Raw genomic sequence first — 12,065 nt, 5'->3', positions numbered from 1 at the left:
ATGTTACTATTATATGTTATAATAGTATATATAATAGTAAATATTAATATAATCAATATTTTATATCATATATATGTTATATAATATATACTATGATATATAACATATTATATACGTTATAATATATACTATTATATGATAGTTTATATTATGTGTAACACTCTCTCCTTCACTAGTCCTTTTTATTTATGAATTTTTTTCATCGTTTTATGTTTTTATTAACACAAATGCAATGTGCACATCGGCTGTCTATTCATTTTCTTCGCTGCGCAGACTGCCACTGGGACTGGTGACGCTGATAGCCAACAGGGCTGCTCTTTCTGCAATGGCTTTGTGGTTCTTGGAGGAGACATTGTGAGCAATCTCAGCATGGTAAGATTTGTTGGACATAAGCAGCTCTTTACGTTCCTTAACGTTGTAGACCAGGAACTTCTGGAAGCCACTGGGCAGCATGTGCTTTGTTTTATTGTTGCTCCCATAACCAGTGTTGGGCGTCAAGATCTGGCCCTTGAATCTTCTGTGTACCCTATTGTCAATGCCTCTGGGTTTTTGCCAGTTACGCTTAATTTTGTATCGGTCTGATGGTGCTGAATGAAATTCTTAGTCCTCTTTTTGATGATCTTGGGCTTCACAAGTGGTGTGAGGGCAACCATGACTCCTTCAAGAAAGAGGCAGAGATGGTGTCAAAGAAGAGTCCTGGAGGGAGGTGTTCTTGCCCAGAGCTTGAACCTTGCAGAGTGTCTTCCAATCACCAGTTACTGAGAACGCTGGGAATGGAAGGGGTACCTCTGCCAGGCCTGCTTTCCCTTCCATCTCCGAAGCTGGCGGAACACTAACCACACTCCAGATGCAATCCCAGGAGGTCCGAATTATTTTTACATATACTATTTCATTTGTTACTCACAACTTCATTAGTACAACCAAAAAACAATCACAGTTGTATCTCTGATGAGGCATCTAGTCAATAATTGACTTATATGGCCTTTGAATTTTAATTTTTTTCGTGATAAAACATCAAAAAGGGGTTGAGATGGAGTGTTGACTGGATGAGGAGAAAACTAACATTCTTGAGAAGCTGTGGGGAGGGGAGATTTAAGGCAGAGAGATCCTCATATCCTTCAGTCTCATCCAATCAATCCAGTCCCTCCAGTGGGAGCAGGGGATCCTAGCCCCCATGAGTGCAGGGCAGATAGCATGTTAATGAGGAGGATACTAAAGCTCAATAAGATGAGACAGTTTGCCCAAGATTTCACAACAATTAGAGAAGTAATGAAAGACTGAAAACTAGACTTATCTATGGGCAATTAAGTCAGATAAGATGTGTGGGCAATATTGTTACAAAGTACATTATGGCATGGAATAGGGAAAAGTTAAAGGAGATGAGGAGAATGCTGATGGCATTGACAGAGACAAAAATCTCAAAAGAAACAAACGCACTAAATTTAATTTTCGACATGTTATATACCTTTAGTACTCGGAGTAGTATTAGAGATCAATATCCTCATGTACTTGCAGCATGATGTAGTGGAAAGTAATTTGGTACTGAATTAAAAAGAACAGTTTGAATCCAAGCTCTTCCCTGAATTAGCAAATTATCCCTTTTTTATGGGTATTATTTTCCTTTTCTCTACCTTGTGAACAATAATACCATTTGAAGGTGGTCAGGAAGATTTCCTGACTCACTGTGCGCAGTGTCTGTCTTAGTACTGGTTTCACAGAAAAAGAACAATAAAATATTTGATGGCGACTGGTGATGAAGATGGGATGATAAAAATGATGACGATAACAGTGATGGCAACAATCAACGCAAAAGAGACAACAGAATTCCAGACAGGATGGAAGACTTCTCCAAGTTCAGGTGATTAGTTGCTTTTGAGAATTAAACTTTAACCTCCAGTTCAAATTTTACACATTATTACACTTATTACATTATTATCATGACCCTATGTTTCTGGCTCAGTCTTATTGCTTATATTTGGAAAATAAAGTCTTTAGTTGGCTTAAATTTACCATGGTTTATAAACCTGATGTTAACAGGCATTTTAAAAGTCCAATTGTATTATGTCTAGAGGAGGAATATATGTAGGCTGGTGTGTGAGACAGTGAATTAGGCTTTGTCATGGGAACAATTACATCCTTTGATGTGGCAGAGATAGAGTCGCAACAATTTCCTTTTCAATTAAATACTGAAATCATGTAACAAAAGTGAGACTTAGAAACCAGAATCTATGTCGTTACACACAAGATTATCAAAACTCGTCCTATTTCTTCAAGTATTCTATTTTTGTCATTTGTCTATTGACATAACATAGATCCTCAGCATTGAATATCTTAGATATTTACAGGATATAGGATACCCTATAGGATAGAAGTAACCACTTTTAAATTTACTATATGTATTTTTCTCTCCCTTATTTTTTAAAGATCAGAAGACAGCAGCAAATATCCTGGAGAAAACTGCCAGAGTAGGCATCTGAGAATGGGGTTTATGCCTTCAATTACATAGTTTACAAATGCTGGTGCCTTGATATCCCTGAAGATATAATTAACAGGCACAAATACTGTTATGCAGATCCTGCATTAATATTAGTTCTCTAAAAATCCAGAGTAGTTTCTATTACTATCCATAACAATCAGGAGAGTTTCCAGCAAGAGTTGCTAAACCTCTCAGTGATCAGGTGGTAAGACTGTCCAAATGCTCACATGCGACATCACGTTTGCCTCAAAAGCTCATATGACTATTGTCATAGAGAACGAGTTTTCATTATGAATCTAAAACCATCTAAAAATAGACAGAAAGCCGTTCTACTTAAGAAAAACATGCTCCCATCTATTCCCTAGGCAACCAACTTGGCATCAAGAAACACCCATCAATAGAAAACTTGCATTCATTTTTTTTCACAACCAAACGGAAAGAAGAGTTGAAGTCACTGTCCAGATAATTCATGGGAAAAGTCTTGTTATTAATCAAAGCTATGGTTTTACTGATTAAATGATTGTAAATAAGCTAGGTGTTACTTCACCACACAATTATTTTAAATTTTCTTCACTTTGGTTTTTAAGTCAGACTGGAAAGCTAAATGTATTTACTTATATAGTACATTTCAGTTAATTGTTTGTAGTTTTATTGACATTTAGTTTAACTATCTCTAATTCTTTGCGTTAAAGTTTCTCTTACCTATGACTCTGATGCTTCTTATTTTACCTTGGAGTTGACTAATTACATGAGAAAGTTAATTTCATACATTATATGTGTTAGTTTTCATTTCTATCAAGAACTACATAAGTATCACTTTTTTTGAGAGCTGAGAGACAACGAAAAGCCATTACTCTCACTCTTCACCATAGCGAGGCAGCCCTCTACAAGCTGGCAAGAGAGCTCTCGTCAGAAACTGAACTGGCTAGCAGCTTGATCGTAGGCTTCCAGCCTCCAGACCTGTGACAAAATAAATTCCTGTTGTTTAAGCCCCCCGGTCTGTGGGATTTTGAAATGGCAGCTCAAGCAGACTGACAGAAGGACTTTTTTCAGTTTTGTGAAAATTCAAGTTCATATAAATTTTCAGTATTAAAAGTTATATGAGAAACATACATTTTAAGATGATTAAAAAGACATTTTATAAGTTTCAAAAGCAGAGAGGTCCAGGGAATGAAAAAGCTTAGATGAGTTTGTAGTTAAAGTGACAGAGCACATCAATTCCTGAATTATAAATCAAATTGACTCATTGGGGAAGAAAACCAAAGATTTTCAGAGTCCTCACAGTAGCTTTAATTTAGTAAGAATCAAAATATATAAATTATAGAAAAATAGACGTTTTAAATAGGAACTTTTAAAAATACGAAAAAAGGCAGCTAACATTAAGTCCATTTTTTCCCCTGTGCATAAATGTAGACATTTCTCAGTCACCTGCGGGTGGGTTTGGTTAGACGATGGATTTCAGTCAAAGAAACATGGGTAGGAAGAAGGAACTCCACTTCAATCTTGGCCCAGAGACATTCCCAAACACATTTCTCCATTTTTTCACTTCTGTCTTACTTAATGTGGATTACCCCTCCCAGAGTAACATCTAGAGATATGTGTTGAAGATTGCAGAACCCCAAGATGGCAGCACCCTGGTTCCTGTATCACCCCTTGGAGGAGAAGCATCCTACCAGGAAGGCCCACATTGGACTCTTGCAGGCACAATGCACAAACTTTACTTCTGTGACATATTGAGAGTAAAACCAGCACTGGTGGGCTGGTGGTTAAGATTTGATGCTCTTGCTGCCAAGACTGGGGGTTTCTTTCCCAGTTAGGGAACCCATCACCTGTCTGTCATTGTCATATTATGCATGCTGCCTGTCGCTGTGATGCTGAAAGCTGTGCCACCAGAATTTTAAATACCAACAGGTTTTTAGCATGAACTTCCAGACTAGCAAAAAGGACCTGACTACTCACATCCAAAAAAAGTGGCCATAAAAACCCTATGAATAGCAGCTGAGCATCGTCTGATGGAGCACTGGAAGGTGAGACGATGGGGTCAAAACACCAGGCAGGGCTCCTCTTTGCTCTACACAGAGGTACCAGGAGTCAGAATTGACTCGAGGACACTAACAACAACAATTAAGTTTACAGAGTTCGGCATCTAGCATTATTTTCATTACTTCAGATTGGAATAAAATTGTGTTTGTTTATTTTTAGATAATCCATACACTGGATGGAGAAAACATCTGAAATACTTTCTCCACAAGCTATGCAGCACTAGATAGAGATGATGACAAAGGCTTGTTGATGTTGTTTTGTGCTTACTGATGTTTAGTCAAAATGGATTTCTAAAAAACAGTATTGAATTTGACCACTCTAGGAAATTAACGTATTTTTATGAAAAAGAAACAAGGCAGAGTTTTATTTAAACTTTATTTTTACTACTGATTTGATAATATTTCTAAGAAGCTATGGACAACTTTTCTGCTACTGCAAGTTAAATTAAAACTATAATTACAGGTCACAGTTTTCTTATTGGCGAAAACGGAATCTGTGTCTTTTGTAATCTTTCCCTCTGCTTTATGTGGACTGACTTTACTCAGCGAGACCCCAAGGCTAGACCTTGCCTACACGCCATCCATTGGCTCCCCACGTTAATTCTTTCAGTTTGCTTCTTAAAATGTATATACCATTATTTTCCTGGTTGTTGAATGCCAGCTGGTGCTGTCAGCTACTATTGTTTCCCAGCTGTCTGCCCGATATTCCATAGCTTCAGGCTGGCTGACTGAGTGTCCTTGAAGCATTTTACCTGACCTCCTTGTTCCACTTCCTCCGTTAGTTTATCATAGGCACTTAGACTATTTGTTTCTCAAAAACATTCTGCTTTTTCATTGTATGGGAGTTAATAGACAAATTACAAGGATTAGACTCCTAAAAAGATTTGGGTTACATATTTGTCTTGTTGTCTTCAAAGTGTTTGGTTACTGACCCTTATCAATAAATTAATTTTCTAGCATAAACCCCAATATATATTTATTTATTTAATTCTATAATGTATAAATACATGTACACAAACATAGTGTACATTGTACAATATGCTTAAAAAATTAAATGAGGAGAATATGATAAATCGTAAATGTATTTTCAAAATACTTCTTTTTATAATTAAAGATCCCTGTCTTTGCTCATACTAGCAAATATCTGTAACTGGGATAATAATTATAGCGAGAACAATAATTTTTATTTAGTTGGTTTAAATACACGGTTTTAATGGATGCTATGGTCAAAACGATTATGTAGGCCATGTGAAAAATGCACTGTTAGCCGTAAATGTCATAATAGACATTTACAATCATATGTACGAACAATGGAAAAGTTATGTTATAATTTACCTAGCAAATTTACATCCATTTAAAAATTAATCAGTTATTTTTAAAAAATAATCAGAATAGACAGCATGTTTACATTTTTAGTCAATGTTTCAAATACACAAAAATCCATCAGTATATTTTTTAAAAAGAGGTAGAAACTTCTGTCTCCAATTCTATTTTTTACATACAGAGATATATGTTTCTCTACAAAATCTCATAACAATAGAGAAGCGGCCCGAGCACTTCTTTTTAATAGCTTTCTCATTAGCCTGAGTTTCCTTTGAACAATCATTCCTTTTACATTCATTATTAAAATGTCCGCTTTACCTTGAAGAGGAACACTGAGGATGACTTTTAAAGTATATAAGTGGGAACTCAACACGTATTTGTGAAAGAATAAATGAAACCAAGGCAATGATTTTTCTATTATGCCAAATTACGTTTTTCATTCATTCATCTGTTGACTCATTAAACGAATTTTTTCACTGTCTACTTGATTCAATGCATCCTGCTATGTCTTTGATCAAAGCGTACCTGTAGAATACTCAGATAGTTCTGGTTCATATTAAGGAATCATCTTGTGAAACATCCTTTTTAGGTTTCCCAGAGTCATATTTGAATTAAATTTAGACACATTTGTTTCCACAATGGCATGTAAATATAAAAAGTTGTTATGTAAGTGTTAGTTTGAAAATACTAAAAATAGTTTCTGTGTTTGGGGGGCATATACACATTTGTATATAAAACTATAAATACTATATGTTTCATTCAGCTATTTTCTTCTAGATAATTGCAGATATGATTGACTAAGGACTTCTTAAGAGGAAATACTGTGATTCTAAAATTAGTCTTTCTTCATTATGTTTTGCTGTTTATGCTCCATATTCTTCCACGTTTCATGCAGCCTGCAGTAGAATGTACTCACTAGATTGCTTTTGGAATCTAATTTCATACTTATTGAAGAAAAAATTTAGTCTGTGTAATTCTTGTTCCCAGTTTATTAATATAGAGACCTATTCACTCTGGAACATCAGTATTTTCATTTCTTTATTGCTTTTGTAGATATGCCTGACGTAGGTTCCATCCTATTCAGAATGGCTTCTATTCTTCTGTGGTCTGCCCATTCCTCAGGGAGTCCATCCTTCTGCCTCTGATCTGTGCTACTGTGCCGTGGAGAAAGGGTTTACATGCCCCTCTGCCATTTTGTTAGAGACCGAGGGATCCGTCAGTTTGAAGTCACTGAATTTAGTCTGTTCTCTGTGTTGCATTAGCAAATGTCGCTTCTTGCCCTTCCGGCTATCAAAACCAGAGCTTGCTATATTCTCAGTTGAGAGCAAGTAGACTTGGGACACACAGAGCCATATACTAAATGGCACTGAGGATCACAAGAGAAGTTGCGTATTCTCTAAATCGGACTTGAAACAACTTAACATTTAGTGAAGATAGAAAATTAATACTAATTTAAAAACTACAAAACACAGAAAATGCAGTATGCAGTAGAAATGGTCCTATGTAATAAATAAGCATACATTTCTCTCCGTTCTCATTCAGAAAGAATATGTCTAAGGCACTTTTCTGTCAGAAACCTCTTGGAGTTCCATGCAAGATGGTTGATGAATATATGTGTATCAAACATTAGTTTCCTTTCATTTTTAGTATCTATGCTCTTTTTTCAGGCACATGCCAATACTGTTTATGTGCGGTATTAGATCATTTACAATGTTAGCCAATTCATGGAAGTTTGTGTTTCCAGCAAATGCTTTCAATAACACTGCATAAAAGTTAACTTAATATATGCGGTTGCCAAAAGAATGCTTCATGTTCTACGGGTTTCCATATTCAAAGGCAGTTAAAAGAACACCGTGTGGCAGGTGGAGCCCAGACAGCACTGACCTTTCTCCAGAGGTCAGAGGGCAGGCGGGCAGAAGCTCCTCCTTTATGAGTGTTGAATGCTGGTGCTGTTGCTCTGGTTGTTTCTCCCCAAGTTCCTAAGGGGTGAAAAAATTAAGACAATGAAGAGAATTAGAAGTAAGTAAAAGAGAAATAAGCATTGTCTCTTTTTTGCTTGAATTAAGGAAATAAAAAATTGAAGTGTTTTCATCTTCTAAAAAATCCTTTAAAACATGTCAGCTTGTCTTGATAACAGGATAATTTCAAGTCTCTAAGGAAAAGAAAAGAAAAAGCAGAAAAGCATTTTACCATTCCATTAAATACTGATAGCCACAGAAGAGAGAAAAATAAAAGGGTAAATGCCCACACAAAGGAAAACCAGGAGGCAGGACAGACAGCGTGCACAATTCCCTTTGAATGAACATTTAGATTTAACTGTTTCTTTCTTTGTCATCTTCACAACGTTTGTGTGCATCTTCTGTATAACCTATTTTAATCTGCCTGTGTTTAAATAGTATTTCAGTGTCTCTTTTCCATACTGAATTGCAAACATCTTTTGGGAAGGGATCTTTCATTCTCATGACTGAAATCCCAAGGTCCCTTGTGTGATATCAAAAATGTGTTTATCTGTCTATTTCATTTTTCTTTCCAGTCCTCAGATCCTTCAAGTTCAGCTAAAAATCCTCCTAGGGACATTTCACATCACTCTCAGTCTGTTTTGTTTTATTTCATCTTACTTTTTAATTTTCATTGTTTTCATTTTTCACTTCAGCACCAATCCACGTTCCTTTCCTTCCCCATTAGAAACTACCCCAGTTTCCTCATTTGTAAGATGAGCTCATGGGAATTTGGAGCTGAACGATACAGCTGATGTAAGACATATATAGTAAATATAATGGATAGTAGATAGAGTTTTCACTAATATACTACATACATTTTCTGGGTCTTTATCTTGAATCAAGATATTTCCAAAAGAAAAAACAGAGTATTTTAAGTACAAGTTCATCTATAAGACATTGGTTCAGAATTTTTTAATTAATGTGAAATAGTTAAAATAATATATTTTACCTGATGATATGTGGGACATGTTTTTTAGGATAGGTTTATTCAGATTCAAAATCAATCATAAGATAGTAATGGATTCCAAATATTTGTCTACTTCTGTATATCCTTTTATTGTATGAAAAAATGATGTTAAAGATAAAGGTGAACTCATATTCTTTCACGTGACTCATTGTTATTCCAGGTAACTATTATTCCTGTCCTAGGATCAGTCATTTCTGATTAATATGGAAAACAAAAGATTTAATAAAAGAAATGAGTTACCTGGTTGTATTCTAAGTTTCCCAGTAGACTTCTTAGGACATAACCATTTCTTAGTCTTCACCAGTACTGAGTATAACACGTAACACACGTCAGGAACCCAATAAATATTTTTGAAATTAATCAATTAATGAATGCATAAAGATTAGGCATATTGTTAACTTGATTTATTTTTGTCTTCTAATCTAGAAAAGGGAGGTTCTGAATTTCCCTTAGATGTTTTATCAAATAACTTTTAAAATCACATAAGAGCTAAATGTATTAAATTTTACTATGTAAGCTAAAAAGAATCTGCGTTGATTTTACCACATTTATAATAAAAACAAATACCATATTTTGACCTTGAAATATGCCAATCTGGATAGTAAAGGATTTAGTAAATTATTTCACTTACATACAGTGAAAAAAGTGGCATTATCAAGTCCAATTGTTAGAAAGGAGGACAGTAATTTATAGGGTTAATTGGTCCAAAATAATATACTTAGAAATTGAAGGAATCTGAATCTGAAGGTATACTTACAAAATGATCTATAAGGACTGTACTTTCCACTATGCACTTGGAAAATACTGAAACACAAGCTCAAATGTAGACTTGCTGGCACTTTGTATCATTGGAAGTGAGAAAAATCAGATAAACCTATGATCAATAGATTTGATCGATCAGTTTGTTTGTGTCCTTTTACTCAGCAGCATTATTAAAAAGGACAAAAAGTAATACTAGGATGCGTAATCCATAAAGAACACAGGTCATTAACGTGCACTCCACGAAACAGCGCTTGGGCAGGAGGCTGAGGAAGAGATGAATGGACTGAGCGGACTAATTAGTAATTGAAGTGCAGGAGTCACTGGCAGCAAGAAGGCTGCAGCACAGAGGCTGCAATCGACGTGGCATAAATAATGCTGACTGCAAAGCTGTAATACAAATGACGAAAATGCAGAGAGACAACAAGCACTACTGCAATCTGACGCTAGGAAATTTTTTTGACTATTCGATTTACCTCTAAAGGTGCAAACCAATTAATAAAATGAAGATAAAAATTTGACTCTCATTTAAAATGTAAACCATTTATGTCAAATGAATTGTGGCTGACTTGAACTATTCTTATTAATAATTTTACTATTTTTTAAAAAGTTCTATTTAAATACCCTGAAAAAAACATAGTAGTGTCAAAATCTTACATTAAAGGCTAATTTTAGGAAACCAGTTGCTTTTGAAAATTTGTAGTGAAAAGCAAATAAGCAAATGTGTTTTTAAATAATTTTAATATAAATTTGTATTTATATTTTAATGTGCATATATATGTATGAATACACATTTTGTGTATATTTAATTATGTTAGTTTGAAATTGTTTCTAAAGCATTATTTGACTTATATAAATGGGAATTTCATATTACTCTAGTTCTAATACATTACAAATTAAATTACTTCTCACAGGAAAATAAAAGCCAAAGATAAGGAACTAGAGTACAGAGCTGATCAATATATATTTTGTCAAAATCTGATCTATTACAAAACAGTTAAGGATAATTTCTGTGTCTGACGCTGGATAATAAATTTTTGAAACTACAATTTTGGTGGCATTTTAATATTGAGTCCAGATATTTACCAGCAGCTAAAAACTTCAACTGAATATGCTAAAATAGAAAGAAGGATGAAAAATGGAATTTAAGCAATATTTAAGTGGGTCATAATAAAATATGTCACTTCATAAAGGATGTGTATTCATTAATACAGATTGCTAAATCCCTTAGGCCTTAAACACATTATTTACAAAAGGAATCATAAGAAATATATGAATAAGTTTACCTTTTAGAAGTTTGCTCAGCTATAAAATGAGCCGCAGATTTCAATTTCCTCCCCTGTATTCCCATGAAAAGTGAGTTTTATTATGGAAAGTGTTGTAAACCTTAGCTTACCGTTTACAAATGCATGTTTATTGGGCATCCTCAAAATATAAAGTTTCCATACTTCAAAATACTCATTTAAAGATGATAATAGCTTAGTATAACCTGATCCATTTGTGAGTTCAACAAATATTTCCTGAACACACAATTTACCAGCTCTGTGTTAGTTTCTGATAATGAAATTGTATTATTTTGAAGGAATATTTCAAACTGTATGTCTATATGTCCATTTAAACAAAATATTTAAGAACTATTTATTAGCCTGCACTAAGAACAATTTGATGCGATTTTATCTTAACTCTTTGCTTTTGTTATGAAAAAACACCTCGTATTAAGTTTAGGGACATGTGTGTAAATTAATTTTTGTATTAATACTTAGAGTTACAGAGGGCTACATAATGACTTACATTTTAGTGTTTTGTAATAGAAATAGAAAATATTCAGAATATTTATTCTTTAATTTTCAAAGAAAAAAGAGGAATTTCATGCTGAATATACTAAGTAAATTTTATATTAATGAAACAATAACTTTTATGTATTAATAAACAGCTTTAAATAATATTGCTTTCGTACTTCTTTAAAGACACAACTATGTAATTTCTATTTTTCCATTATGTTTTATAACAATGTTATACATATATTAATGTCTTGTTTTATAGCATATTTTCAGAATATTGTTCTATATAGAAAGCACTTGAACATTGATTTATCTTTGATCTTTGAACATTATTTGATCTTTAAAACAGCCCTGTGACTTGCATGGTACTGATACAATTATTCCAAATTTCAAACAATGAAGATAACTTGGCCAAGGTCATTCTGCTACAAGAGTCAGTTACTTCAAATATCTAATGGTGGGATGAAAACTAATGGTTATTTCTCTTAATTTCTAGTGGATAGCCTATTTTCCTTAAAGCATTCTGCCACGCTAACATTGTGTGTGTATTGGGTGCACACCATTGTACCAGAACAAACGAAATACAATCTCCATATTCTCTGAAAGATTCAACAAAAACAGGTTTTCCTTTTTTAAAAATTGATATGTAATAGCCTTACAGATCTTTTTGTTGGTGGTGGTCTATCAAAAATTAAATATCTAAAACTTTTATCGAAA

At 34.1% G+C, this 12,065-nt stretch overlaps 1 non-coding gene and 1 pseudogene across 1 annotated transcript; both read right to left on the bottom strand.

Annotated features, from left to right (window-relative positions):
• Nucleotides 1-249: 249 nt before the first annotated feature.
• LOC103546268 (large ribosomal subunit protein eL32-like) lies at nt 250-653 on the bottom strand (annotated as a pseudogene).
• A 72-nt stretch (nt 654-725) lies between these two features.
• Nucleotides 726-865, bottom strand: LOC139077563 (small nucleolar RNA SNORA7). Its single transcript, XR_011530185.1, has one exon. It is a non-coding gene; the product is annotated as a small nucleolar RNA SNORA7 (small nucleolar RNA).
• Between the last annotated feature and the right edge of the window lie 11,200 nt (nt 866-12,065).

This window comes from Equus przewalskii, chromosome 19 (genome assembly GCF_037783145.1).
Source record: "Equus przewalskii isolate Varuska chromosome 19, EquPr2, whole genome shotgun sequence".
NCBI classification, from domain to species: Eukaryota; Metazoa; Chordata; class Mammalia; order Perissodactyla; family Equidae; genus Equus; species Equus przewalskii.
This window is presented reverse-complemented; position numbering and strand designations above follow the sequence as displayed.